Raw genomic sequence first — 14626 nt, 5'->3', positions numbered from 1 at the left:
GCTTTAACCTATCTGATAATAGTCAATCTATTCATAATCAAATTCATTGGTTGCTCAATCACACACAACAGATAATGAAAGACCATAATCCCATCGATGATTGGTTTCGGTCAATCTTTCCGGGACTCTCATCCTGGTTATATGGATTGCTTAAGGAAATTATAAAGTGGATACTTATCATCATTGTAGCTATTATTGTGGCCCGCATAGTCGTCTCCTGCACGGTCCGACTAGCTACGCCACAAGCAAATCTTGCGGCGACAGCTGATATCTTTCAAAATTGGCTAATAGAGCAAGGAGGTCACGACTATATTACTTTAAAAGAAAAACAGGGGAAATGTTAGGAACGATACATTTGGGACAGCATGGTCGCTTGAGCGCGTAGCATTCCCCCAGGGGAATGGTGCGTGCAGAGGAAAGAAGAACATGTACTTGATTTAGCAACCAGAACAAGATCAAGAAAGTAAAATGTTATACCGCGTAGTGTACTTAAGTGATAATGTGTAACTAATCAAAGCTTGGTGTGGAATGCATTATGTAAGCTAAAACTAACCAATCAGAAAACACATATCACGAGTGGTGTGCATGATCTTTGTAAGAAAAATACTATATAATAGGCACCGATTTGCTAATAAAATTGAAGCTTGCTCACATTGAGTATGTGTATGCTTCCCCACGTCACTCTGGGTTAACCTTGGCTAAACGCGGCAAACACCTTGGTTTGCAACAAAAGTGAATAACTCTAGTTGTTGTCTAAAATCGATGATAATGGTAAAGTTGTCAAAGAAATTGCCCATGTTCCCCCCAAAACCTGGAAAGGCCTAGATGCTGATCTTATTTTTCCTGGCCTCCGGGCGGCCATGGGTGAAATGTATTCTATTTTAACTATTGTGTGTAGTTGCAACACTTCTGTCTATTCCTTGCGTGATTCCTTGTTATATTCAACTTATTCAATATGTTGTATCTTCAGTGCACATTGTAACTGCTTCAACTAATGATGGACAAAACCAACAGATCACAGTAACATTTGTAACTAAGCCCGAAAAATCTGTTACAGCAGTTTTGTAACATTTAATTCCTCCTTACTTCCCCAACCCCTCTTTTCCCTTCTGCTTTTATTTTTTTTCCTTTCCCTCACAACCGTGGACAGACCTTTGAGCATCAGTTTCAAGCAATCTTTGAGCCACCAGGTGGTGTGAAAGACATTAACTGTTTTTCTTTGTCTCAAATTTTGCTTCACAAGGCCTTTTCTGGTGACAAGACTCTGACTGATAACTGCCGGTTATCTGGATGGGTGTTATGGCGCAATTGTCTCTGCTTATGGTTGTAAAGATAAACAGAAATAGGTGCAAATAGTCTTTTCCGTGGGGGTACAGCTTGGAGAAGCTGGCCACCACAAAGACAATGCGCCTGCATGGCAATGAAAGCGACATCCGCTGCTGGCTTATCTATTGGGCCAGACATGTCACACAAATCAACTCCTGAGAAATGGGGGATAAAGGGCCTTCACTGAACTAAGGATTTTGGAGAAGAACTCCCAAAGATAAAATCTTTGAGGAGAACTCCCAAAGAGACTTAGGACGGACCCTAGGTTCCTAGCGTTCCATAGTAGCTGGCTTACTAGGTTCCATGATAGCTAGCTTCCTAGATAACTAGGTAGCGAGCTTCAAAGATAACTAGGTAGCTAGCTTCCTAGGTTCCAAGGTAGCGAGCTTCCTAGATTCCATGGAAGCTAGCTTCCTAGGTTCCTAGCTAGCTAGCTTCCTAAGATCCATGGAAGCTAGCTTCCTAGGTTCCTAGCTAGCTAGCTTCCTAAGATCCATGGTAGCAAGCTTCCTAGGTTCCTAGCTAGCTAGCTTCCTAGGTTCCTAGCTAGCTAGCTTCCTAGGTTCCTAGCTAGCTAGCTTCCTAGGTTCCTAGCTAGCAGGCTTCCTAGGTTCCTAGGTAGCAGGCTTCCTAGGTTCCATGGTAGAAAGCTTCCTAGCAAACTAGGTAGCTAGCTTCCTAGGTTCCTAGCTAGCAAGCTTCCTAGATAACTAGGTAGCGAGCTTCCAAGATAACTAGGTAGCGAGCTTCCTAGATTCCATGGAAGCTAGGTTCCTAGGTTCCTAGGTAGCTAGCTTCCAAGGTTCCATGGTAGCAAGCTTCCTAGGTTCCATGGTAGCAAGCTTCCTAAATAAATATGTAGCTAGCTTCCTAGGTTCCTAGCTAGCTAGCTTCCTAGATAACTAGGTAGCGAGCTTACTAGATTCCATGGTAGCTATCTTCCTAGGTTCCATGGTAGATAGCTTCCTAGATAACTAGGTAGCGAGATTCCTAGGTTCCAAGGTAGCTAGCTTCCTAGTTTCCATGGTAGCTAGGTTCATAGGTTCCTAGGTAGCAAGCTTCCTAGGTTCCATGATAGCTAGCTTCCTAGGTTCCAAGTTAGCTAGCTTCCTAGGTTCCATGGTAGCTAGCTTCCTAGGTTCCATGGTAGCTAGCTTCCTAGGTTCCTAACTAGCTAGCTTCATAGATAACTCGGTAGCTTCCTTCTTTCCTCTGTAGCTAGCTTCTTAGGTTCCAAGGTAGCTAGGATCCTAGGTTCCTAGGTAGCAAGCTTCCTAGGTTCCATGGTAGCTATCTTCCTATGTTCAATGGTAGATAGCTTCCTAAATAACTAGGTAGCTAGCTTCCTAGGTTCCTAGCTAGCTAGTTTCCTAGATAACTAGGTAGAGAGCTTCCAAGATAACTAGGTAGCGAGCTTACTAGATTCCATGGAAGCTAGCTTCCTAAGTTGCTAGCTAGGTAGCTTTCTAGATTCCATGGTAGCAATCTTCCTAGGGTCCAAGGTAGCTAGCTTGCTAGATTCCATGGTAGCTAGGTTCCTATTTTCCTGGGTAGCTAGCTTCCCAGGTTCCATAGTAGATACCTTCCTAGGTTCCTAGCTAGCTAGCTTCCTAGGATCCATGGTAGCCAGCTTCCTAGGTTCCATGGTAGCAATCTTCCTAGGTTCCTATATAGCTAGCTTCCTAGGTTCCATGGTAGCTTGCTTCCTAGGTTCCATGGTAGCAATCTTCCTAGGTTCCTATATAGCTAGCTTCCTAGGTTCCTAGCTAGCTAGCTTCCTAGGTTCCATAGTAACTAGCTTCCTAGGTTCCATGGTAGCTTGCTTCCTAGGATCCATGGTAGCTAGCTTCCTAGGTTCCATGGTAGCAAGCTTCCTAGGTCATGGTAGCTAGCTTCCTAGGATCCATGGTAGCTATCTTCCTAGGTTCCATGGTAGCAATCTTCCTAGGTTCCATGGTAGATAGCTTCCTAGATAACTAGGTAGCGAGATTCCTAGGTTCCAAGGTAGCTAGCTTCCTAGTTTCCATGGTAGCTAGGTTCATAGGTTCCTAGGTAGCTAGCTTCCTAGGTTCCATGATAGCTAGCTTCCTAGGTTCCAAGTTAGCTAGCTTCCTAGGTTCCATGATAGCTAGCTTCCTAGGTTCCTAGCTAGCTAGCTTCCTAGATAACTAAGTAGCTAGCTTCCTAGGTTCCATGGTAGCTAGCTTCCTAGGTTCCATGGTAGATGGCTTCCTAAATAAATATGTAGCTAGCTTCCTAGGTTCCATGGTAGCTAGCTTCCTAAGTTCCATGGTAGCAAGCTTCCTAGGTTCCTAACTAGCTAGCTTCATAGATAACTCGGTAGCGAGCTTCCTAGATTCCATGGTAGCAATCTTCCTAGGGTCCAAGGTAGCTAGCTTCCAAGATTCCATGGTAGCTAGGTTCCTATTTTCCTGGGTAGCTAGCTTCCTAGGTTACATAGTAGATACCTTCCTAGGTTCCTAGCTAGCTAGCTTCCTAGGTTCCATGGTAGCAATCTTCCTTGGTTCCTATATAGCAATCTTCCTAGGTTCCTATATAGCTAGCTTCCTAGGTTCCATAGTAACTAGCTTCCTAGGTTCCATGGTAGCTTGCTTCCTAGGATCCATGGTAGCTAGCTTCCTAGGTTCCACGGTAGCAAGCTTCCTAGGTCATGGTAGCTGGGTTCCTAGGTTCCTAGGTAGCTAGCTTCCTAGGTTCCATGGCAGATAGCTTCCTAGATAACTAGGTAGCTAGCTTCCTAGGTTCCTAGCTAGCTAGCTTCCTAGATAACTAGCTAGCAAGCTTCCAAGATAACTAGGTAGCGAGCTTCCTAGATTCCATGGAAGCTAGGTTCCTTAGTTCCTAGCTAGCTAGCTTCCTAGGATCCATGGTAGCAAGCTTCCTAGGTTCCATGGTAGATAGCTTCCTATATAACTAGGTAGCGATCTTCCTAGGTTCCATGTTAGCTAGGTTCCTAGGTTCCTAGGTAGCTAGCTTCCTAGGTTCCATGGTATCAAGCTTCCTAGGTTCCATGATAGATAGCTTCCTAAATAACTAGGTAGCTAGCTTCCAAATTTCTGTGGTAGCTAGCTTCCAAGGTTCCTAGGTAGCTTGCTTCCTTCTTTCCTATATAGCTAGCTTCCTAGGTTCCAAGGTAGCTAGGATCCTAGGTTCCTAGGTAGCGAGCTTCCTAGGTTCCATGGTAGCTATCTTCCTATGTTCAATGGTAGATAGCTTCCTAAATAACTAGGTAGCTAGCTTCCTAGGTTCCTAGCTAGCTAGCTTCCAAGATAACTAGGTAGCGAGCTTACTAGATTCCATGGAAGCTAGCTTCCTAAGTTGCTAACTAGGTAGCTTCCTAGGTTCCATGGAAGCAATCTTTCTAGGTTCCATGGTAGATAGCTTCCTAGATAACTAGGTAGCGAGCTTACTAGTTTCCATGGAAGCTAGCTTCCTAAGTTGCTAGCTAGGTAGCTTCCTAGGTTCCATGGTAGCAATCTTTCTAGGTTCCATGGTAGATAGCTTCCTAGATAACTAGGTAGCGAGCTTCCTAGTTTCCAAGGTAGCTAGCTACCTAGTTTCCATGGTAGCTAGGTTCATAGGTTCCTATGTAGCTAGCTTCATAGGTTTCATGGTAGCTAGCTTCCTAGGTTCCTATATAGCTAGCTTCCTAGGTTCCGATATAGCTAGCTTCCTAGGTTCCATAGTAGCAGGCTTACTAGGTTCCATGACAGCTAGCTTCCTAGGTTCCAAGCTAGCTAGCTTCCTATGTTCCTATATAGCTAGCTTCCTAGGTTCCATGATAGCTAGCTTCCTAGGATCCATGGTAGCTAGCTTCCTAGGATCCATGGTAGCAATCTTCCAAGGTTCCATGGTAGATATCTTCCTAGATAACTAGGTAGTGAGCTTCCTAGCTTCCAAGGAAGCTAGCTTCCTAGTATCCATGGTAGCTAGGTTCCTATATAGCTAGCTTCCTAGGTGCCATGGTAGCAAGCTTCCTATGTTCCATGGTAGATAGCTTCCTAGATAACTAGGTAGCGAGCTTCCTAGGTTCCAAGGTAGCTAGCTTCCTAGTTTCCATTGTAGCTAGCTTCCTAGGTTCCTAGCTAGCTAGCTTCCTGGATAACTAGGTAGCGAGCTTCCAAGATAACTACGTAGCGTGCTTCCTAGATTCCATGGAAGCTAGCTTCCTAAGTTCGTAGCTAGCTAGCTTCCTAGGATCCATGGTAGCTAGCATTATAGGTTCCATGGTAGCAATCTTCCTAGGTTCCATGGTAGCTACCTTCCTAGTTTCCTAGCTAGCTAGCTTCCTAGATAACTATGTAGCGAGCTTCCTAGATTCCATGGAAGCTAGCTTCCTAAGTTCCTAGCTAGCTAGCTTCCTAGGATCCATGGTAGAAAGCTTCCTAGGTTCCATGGTAGATAGCTTCCTAGATAACTAGGTAGTGAGCTTCCTAGCTTTCAAGGAAGCTAGCTTCCTAGTTTCCATGGTAGCTAGGTTCCTAGGTTCCTATATAGCTAGCTTCCTAGGTGCCATGGTAGCAAGCTTCCTAGGTTCTATGGTAGATAGCTTCCTAGATAACTAGGTATCTAGCTTCCTAGTTTCCATGTTAGCTAGCTTCCTAGTTTCCTATGTAGCAAGCTTCCTAGGTTCCATAGTAGCTGGCTTACTAGGTTCCATGACAGCTAGCTTCCTAGGTTCCTAGCTAGCTAGCTTCCTAGCATCCATGGTAGCTAGCTTCCTAGGTTCCATGTTAGCATGCTTCCTTGGTTCCATGGTAGATAGCTTCCTAGATAACTAGATAGCGAGCTTCCTAGGTTCCATGGTAGCTAACTTCCTAGTTTCCATGGTAGCTAGGTTCCTACGTTCCTAGTTAGCTAGCTTCCTTGGTTCCATGATTGCTAGCTTCCTAGGTTCCTAGCTAGCTAGCTTCCTAGGATCCATGGTAGCTAGCTTCCTAGGTTCCATGGTAGCTAGCTTCCTAGGTTCCATGGTAGCTAGCTTCCTATTTTCCATGGTAGCGAGCTTCCTAGATTCCATGGTAGCTAGCTTCCTAAGTTCCTAGCTAGCTACCTTCCTAGGATCCATGGTAGCTAGCTTCCTTGGTTCCATGGTAGCTCTCTTCCTAGGTTCCATGGTAGCAAGCTTCCTAGGTTCCATGATAGATAGCTTCCTAGATAACTAGGTAGCTAGCTTCCTAGTTTCCATGGTAGCTAGCTTCCGAGGTTCCATGGTAGCTAGCTTCCTAGCTTCCTAGCTAGCTAGCTTCCTAGGTTCCATAGTAGCTGGCTTACTAGGTTCCATGATAGCTAGCTTCCTAGGATCCATGGTAGCTAGCTTCCTAGGTTCCATGTTAGCAAGCTTCCTTGGTTCCATGGTAGATAGCTTCCTAGATAACTAGGTAGCGAGCTTCCTAGGTTCCAAGGTAGCTAACTTCCTAGTTTCCATGGTAGCTAGGTTCCTAGGTTCCTAGTTAGCTAGCTTCCTTGGTTCCATGGTAGCTAGCTTCCGAGGTTCCATAGTAGCTAGCTTCCTAGGTTCCATAGTAGATACCTTCCTAGGTTCCTAGCTAGCTAACTTCCTAGTTTCCATGGTAGCTAGCTTCCTAGGTTCCTGTATAGCTAGCTTCCTTGGTTCCATGGTAGCTAGCTTCCTAGGTTCCATGGTAGCAATCTTCCTAGGTTCCTATATAGCTAGCTTCCTAGGTTCCATAGTAACTAGCTTCCTAGGTTCCATGGTAGCTAGGTTCCTAGGTTCCTAGGTAGCTAGCTTCCTAGGTTCCATGGCAGATAGCTTCCTAGATAACTAGCTAGCAAGCTTCCAAGATAACTAGGTAGCGAGCTTCCTAGATTCCATGGAAGCTAGGTTCCTAGGTTCCATGGTAGCAAGCTTCCTAGGTTTCTTGGTAGCAAGCTTCCTAGGTTCCATGGTAGATGGCTTCCTAAATAACTAGGTAGCTAGCTTCCTAGGTTCCTAGCTAGCTAGCTTCCTAGATAACAAGGTAGAGAGCTTCCAAGATAACTAGGTAGCGAGCTTACTAGATTCCATGGAAGCTAGCTTCCTAAGTTGCTAGCCAGGTAGCTTCCTAGGATCCATGGTAGCTAGCTTCCTAGGTTCCATGGTAGCAATCTTCCTAGGTTCCATGGTAGCTACCTTCCTAGTTTCCTAGCTAGCTAGCTTCCTAGATAACTATGTAGCGAGCTTCCTAGATTCCATGGAAGCTAGCTTCCTATGTTCTTAGCTAGCTAGCTTCCTTGGATCCATGGTAGAAAGCTTCCTAGGTTCCATGGTAGATAGCTTCCTAGATAACTAGGTAGCTAGCTTCCTAGTTTCCATGTTAGCTAGCTTCCTAGTTTCCTATGTAGCAAGCTTCCTAGGTTCCATAGTAGCTGGCTTACTAGGTTCCATGACAGCTAGCTTCCTAGGTTCCTAGGTAGCTAGCTTCCTAGCATCCATGGTAGCTAGCTTCCTAGGTTCCATGTTAGCATGCTTCCTTGGTTCCATGGTAGATAGCTTCCTAGATAACTAGATAGCGAGCTTCCTAGGTTCCATGGTAGCTAACTTCCTAGTTTCCATGGTAGCTAGGTTCCTACGTTCCTAGTTAGCTAGCTTCCTTGGTTCCATGATTGCTAGCTTCCTAGGTTCCTAGCTAGCTAGCTTCCTAGGATCCATGGTAGCTAGCTTCCTAGGTTCCATGGTAGCTAGCTTCCTAGGTTCCATGGTAGCAATCTTCCTAGGTTCCTATATAGCTAGCTTCCTAGCTTCCTAGCTAGCTAGCTTCCTAGGTTCCATAGTAACTAGCTTCCTAGGTTTCATGGTAGCTAGGTTCCTAGGTTCCTAGGTAGCTAGCTTCCTAGGTTCCATGGCAGATAGCTTCCTAGATAACTAGGTAGCTAGCTTCCTAGATTCCATGGAAGCTAGGTTCCTAGGTTCCATGGTAGCAAGCTTCCTAGGTTCCATGGTAGATGGCTTCCTAAATAACTAGGTAGCTAGCTTCCTAGGTTCCTAGCTAGCTAGCTTCCTAGATAACTAGGTAGAGAGCTTCCAAGATAACTAGGTAGCGAGCTTACTAGATTCCATGGAAGCTAGCTTACTAAGTGTCTAGCCAGGTAGCTTCCTAGGATCCATGGTAGCTAGCTTCCTAGGTTCCATGGTAGCAATCTTCCTAGGTTCCATGGTAGCTACCTTCCTAGTTTCCTAGCTAGCTAGCTTCCTAGATAACTATGTAGCGAGCTTCCTAGATTCCATGGAAGCTAGCTTCCTAAGTTCCTAGCTAGCTAGCTTCCTAGGATCCATGGTAGAAAGCTTCCTAGGTTCCATGGTAGATAGCTTCCTAGATAACTAGGTAGCTAGCTTCCTAGTTTCCATGTTAGCTAGCTTCCTAGTTTCCTATGTAGCAAGCTTCCTAGGTTCCATAGTAGCTGGCTTACTAGGTTCCATGATAGCTAGCTTCCTAGGTTCCTAGCTAGCTAGCTTCCTAGCATCCATGGTAGCTAGCTTCCTAGGTTCCATGTTAGCATGCTTCCTTGGTTCCATGGTAGATAGCTTCCTAGATAACTAGGTAGTGAGCTTCCTAGGTTCCATGGTAGCTAACTTCCTAGTTTCCATGGTAGCTAGGTTCCTACGTTCCTAGTTAGCTAGCTTCCTTGGTTCCATGATTGCTAGCTTCCTAGGTTCCTAGCTAGCTAGCTTCCTAGGATCCATGGTAGCTAGCTTCCTAGGTTCCATGGTAGCTAGCTTCCTAGGTTCCATGGTAGCTAGCTTCCTATTTTCCATGGTAGCGAGCTTCCTAGATTCCATGGTAGCTAGCTTCCTAAGTTCCAAGCTAGCTAGCTTCCTAGGATCCATAGTAGCTAGCTTCCTTGGTTCCATGATTGCTAGCTTCCTAGGTTCCTAGCTAGCTAGCTTCCTAGGATCCATGGTAGCTAGCTTCCTAGGTTCCATGGTAGCTAGCTTCCTATTTCCCTTGGTAGCGAGCTTCCTAGATTCCATGGTAGCTAGCTTCCTAAGTTCCAAGCTAGCTAGCTTCCTAGGATCCATGGTAGGTAGCTTCCTTGGTTCCATGATTGCTAGCTTCCTAGGTTCCTAGCTAGCTAGCTTCCTAGGATCCATGGTAGCTAGCTTCCTAGGTTCCATGGTAGCTAGCTTCCTATTTTCCATGGTAGCGAGCTTCCTAGATTCCATGGTAGCTAGCTTCCTAAGTTCCAAGCTAGCTAGCTTCCTAGGATCCATGGTAGCTAGCTTCCTTGGTTCCATGATTGCTAGCTTCCTAGGTTCCTAGCTAGCTAGCTTCCTAGGTTCCATGGTAGCTAGCTTCCTAGGTTCCATGGTAGCTAGCTTCCTATTTTCCATGGTAGCGAGCTTCCTAGATTCCATGGTAGCTAGCTTCCTAAGTTCCTAGCTAGCTAGCTTCCTAGGATCCATGGTAGCTAGCTTCCTTGGTTCCATGGTAGCTCTTTTCCTAGGTTCCAAGGTAGCAAGCTTCCTAGGTTACATGATAGATAGCTTCCTAGATAACTAGGTAGCGAGCTTCCTAGTTTCCATGGTAGCTAGCTTCTGAGGTTCCTAGGTAGCTAGCTTCCTAGTTTCCTATGTAGCTAGCTTCCTAGCTTCCTAGCTAGCTAGCTTCCTAGGTTCCATAGTAGCTGGCTTACTAGGTTCCATGATAGCTAGCTTCCTAGGTTCCTAGCTAGCTAGCTTCCTAGGATCCATGGTAGCTAGCTTCCTAGGTTCCATGTTAGCAAGCTTCCTTGGTTCCATGGTAGATAGCTTCCTAGATAACTAGGTAGCGAGCTTCCTAGGTTCCAAGGTAGCTAACTTCCTTGCTTCCATGGTAGCTAGGTTCCTAGGTTCCTTGTTAGCTATCTTCCTTGGTTCCATGATTGCTAGCTTCCTAGGTTCCTAGCTAGCTAGCTTCGTAGGTTCCTAGGTAGCAAGCTTCCTAGGTTCCATAGTAGCTGGCTTACTAGGTTCCATGATAGCTAGGTTCCTAGTTTCGTAGCTAGCTAGCTTCCTAGGTTCCTTTATAGCTAGCTTCCTAGCCTCCTAGGTAGTTAGCTTCCTAGGTTCCATAGTAGCTAGCTTCCTTGGTTCCTAGGTTGCTAGGTTCCTAGGTTCCATGGTAGCTAGCTTCCTAGTTTCCTAGCTAGCTAGCTTCCTAGTTTCTTAGCTAGCTAGCTTCCTAGCTTCCTAACTAGCTAGCTTCGTAGATTCCTAGCTAGCTTGCTTCCTTTATTCCTAGCTTCCTAGCTAGCTAGTTACCTTGCTTGCTAGTTAGCTTGCTTCCTAGCTAGCTACCAAGTGTTGCGGTTTTGTGGTTTTGGTGCCGGTATTCCACATCAGAGCATCATGCAGCAGTGAAGGAGCTAATGCTGGGGGAGCAGCAGAGGGGCGGAGCTCCGCACCGGACGCCAGGCGGTGCTCTGTGTGGGCTTGTTTCCTCTGGGCTGCCGTGGAGGTTCAGCACGTGCGCTTCCCCTGCACTTTTTTCCTTAACGTAAGCTCACGGCTGTTGGTTTTGAAATTTTTATCTCTCCCTTCTCGGCTTCCCTTGGGTCACTGTCACGGATAACACCCTGACAATTATTGGTGGAGAATGCGGGCAGTGCAGTATTTGTACTCAATTGAAAATCTGGTGCTAAGTGGACTAAGGTTTTTCATGTACGTTATAGCATGCTGGTGTCTTTTTAAGCTCCTCGCGTTCAGCACCGGAGTAATGTATGCATACAGCTCCTTTAGTGTGCTGAGGGGGTTACATACCTCCTGCCTAGACACCCTGGCTAACGTGACAGATTATGTGGCATTTGGAACGGTTTCCAGTTACTCTTTTCAGGTCCTTACCTATATTCAGGATGTCAGCCCGGCAGTTGTGGCAACTGTGTTATCTGTTTTTCTGAACGCACTCTCTGCAATAGTAATTTACATCATGTGGAGGGAGCATTCCTCAAAACCAGAGAGTGCTGATTTGCAGGGAAGGTGGAAAAAATTAGGAAAGAAATTAGAAGCGTGGGGACCCCCAGTGTTATGCAATTTTGATCTTGAGCACCTGTGGGATCCTGAGAAATTCAGTGAGTGTTTAGGTAAGGAGTCATGGGACTCAGGACGGTCTGAGAAGGAATGTATTGTTTGGGGTCTGGCTTGTGCTTATCGAGCCATAATTGATATTCTGGAGAGAAATGGTTTCCAAACCAAGGTCCAAAGCAAAAACGAAAACCTCGAAGTTAGACCTGACCAATCACAGGAAGCACCGGTATCAGTGTCGGTTGCCCCTGTGGAAGGCCAGAAATGGACACGGCCGTCCTCGCGCCTAGAACGGAAAGAAGAAGAAGCAGAGAAAAAAAAGGAAGATCCAGGCGAGGGGCCCTCCTCAGCACCACCACCACCACCACCACCTAAAAAGGCCACTAAGAAAAGTGAGAGACATGGAGAAGACAGCGATGATGATGGAGTCACTGTTACCACTACTCGTCGGCCCCTAAAGATGACTGAAATCCAAGGTTCAAGAAAGGAGTTTGTACGGCGCTCGGGTGAATCTATTGTCACCTGGTTGCTGCGGTGTTGGGACAGCGGTGCCAGCAGTGTGTCCCTAGATGGCAGTGAAGCCCGCCAACTGGCAAGCATTGCCCGAGACCCAGCTATCGACAGAGGAATTGGCAGATGTCTGAATGGAGTCGCTACCCTCTGGGAACGAGTACTAGTGGCTGTAAAGGATAGATACCCTTACAAAGATGATCTGGAGCCTAAGGTGGAAAGATGGAACACCGTGGAGAAAGGCATCCAATTTTTGAGAGAAACAGCCGTAGTAGAGATGCTGTATGATCCCAATTTCGTCCCTAACAATCCACACCAGGACCGTGATCCTGATAGAGTAAGGTGCACACCTGATGTATATCGCAAGCTCTCAAAAACAGCACCAGAGAGGTACGCAAGTACACTGGTAGCAATGTTCCATAGATTCGAGGGTCAAGACAGAAGACTCCCAGTTTATGAATTGACTATTACACTCCAAAACTTTGAACAGCAGTTTCCACCATCACGTGCTTCCATTGCAGCTATAGTAGCAGAAGAAGTAGGTGAGATAAAGAAAACTATACTGGACGAACTGTCATTACTGATGAATAGGGATGAACCTGTGTCAGTATTGGAAACACCTGATGAAGACGAGCATGACGCAAAGAATCTGATGAAGCAATTGATCAAACTGTTGAAAGTCTCGGCCACCAAAGGCAACCGCCCCTCTGCACGAGCAAATGACGGCAGTAACATCATGTCACGTGTGGCCATGTGGAGCTTCTTACGAGAAAACGGAGAGGACATGAGGAAGTGGCATAAAAAACCCACTCCTGCACTGCGAGCACGGGTGAGAGAACTACAGCAGAGATCAGCCACCAACGAAATTGCTCCCGTCACTGCAGGTAACCAATAGAGGGGCCCTGCCCTCAGCCAGGGGAGGGAAAGGGATAATAGGGTGTATTGGACTGTGTGGATTAGATGGCCTGGCACATTAGAGCCACAAAGATATAAGGCACTGTTGGACACTGGTGCACAGTGCACTCTGATGCCCTCGAGCTATAAAGGGACAGAATTGATTCATATTTCTGGAGTGACTGGGGGTTCTCAGGAACTGTCTGTGCTGGAGGCAGAAATAAGCCTCACCGGTAAAACCTGGCAGAAGCATCCCATAGTGACTGGACAGGGGGCTCCATGCATACTCGGTATTGACTATCTCAGAAGGGGACATTTCAAGGATCCCAAGGGGTACCGATGGGCTTTTGGAATAGCTGCTGTAGATGCAGACAGCATTCAGCATCTGTCTGTTTTACCTGGCCTGTCAGAAGATCCGTCTGTTGTGGGGGTACTGAAAGTGAAAGAGCAGCAGGTACCTATCGCTACAAAAACAGTGCACAGACGGCAGTACCGCACCAACAGGGATTCCTTGCTCCCCATTCATAACTTGATCCGTCAGCTAGAGAGCCAGGGAGTGATCAGCAAGACTCACTCACCTTTTAACAGCCCCATATGGCCGGTGCGTAAAGCCAGTGGAGAATGGAGGCTGACGGTAGATTACCGTGGCCTGAATGAAGTCACACCCCCACTGAGTGCTGCTGTGCCAGATATGTTGGAGCTGCAGTATGAACTGGAGTCAAAAGCAGCCAAGTGGTATGCCACTATAGACATTGCCAATGCATTCTTTTCTATTCCTTTGGCCACAGAGTGCAGACCACAGTTTGCTTTCACCTGGAGGGGCGTTCAGTACACCTGGAACCGTTTGCCCCAGGGGTGGAAGCACAGCCCAACCATCTGCCATGGGCTGATTCAAACCACACTGGAACAGGGTGGGGCACCTGAGCACCTCCAGTACATCGATGACATTGTTGTGTGGGGTGATACAGCAGAGGAAGTTTTTAAAAAGGGAGAGCAAATAATCCGAATTCTTCTGGGTGCTGGTTTTGCTATTAAACGGAACAAAGTGAAGGGACCTGCCCAAGAAATTCAATTCCTTGGAGTAAAATGGCAAGATGGACGTCGTCACATTCCAGGAGATGTGATTGACAAAATCACCAGTATGTCACCACCCACCAGCAAGAAAGAGACACAGTCTTTTCTGGGTGTAGTAGGTTTTTGGAGGATGCACATCCCAAACTACAGCCTCATAGTAAGCCCCCTCTATCAAGTGACTCGGAAAAAGAATAATTTTGCATGGGGTCCTGAACAGCAGCAGGCCTTTGAGCAAATCAAGCAGGAGATAGCCCGTGCTGTGGCCCTGGGGCCAGTTCGGTTGGGACAGGATGTGAAAAACATCCTCTACACTGCTGCTGGAGAGAAAGGTCCCACTTGGAGTCTGTGGCAAAGAGCCTCTGGGGAGACCCGAGGCCGACCCCTTGGATTTTGGAGCAGAGCGTACAGGGGTTCAGAGGAGTGCTACACTCCAACTGAGAAGGAGATTTTGGCCGCATACGAGGGGGTTCGGGCTGCCTCTGAAGTAATTGGTACTGAGACACAGCTCCTCCTGGCACCTCGACTGCCAGTGCTGAATTGGATGTTCAAAGGAAAGGTTCCCCCCACCCATCATGCTACCGATGCCACCTGGAGTAAGTGGATTGCACTGATTACACAGCGAGCTCGGATGGGGAACCTCAACCGTCCAGGAATCCTGGAGGTGATCATGGACTGGCCTGAAGGCAAGAAATTTGGAACATCCCCATCAGAGGAGATACCACGTGCTAAAGAGGCCCCACCATATAACGAACTACTAGAGAATGAAAAGACGTATGCCCTCTTCACTGATGGATCGTGTCG

This window comes from Cyrtonyx montezumae, unplaced genomic scaffold, assembly GCF_038088225.1.
Source record: "Cyrtonyx montezumae isolate F1298 unplaced genomic scaffold, pur_monq_1.0 scaffold_0, whole genome shotgun sequence".
NCBI lineage: Eukaryota > Metazoa > Chordata > Aves > Galliformes > Odontophoridae > Cyrtonyx > Cyrtonyx montezumae.
Note: the sequence above shows the minus strand (reverse complement) of the source record.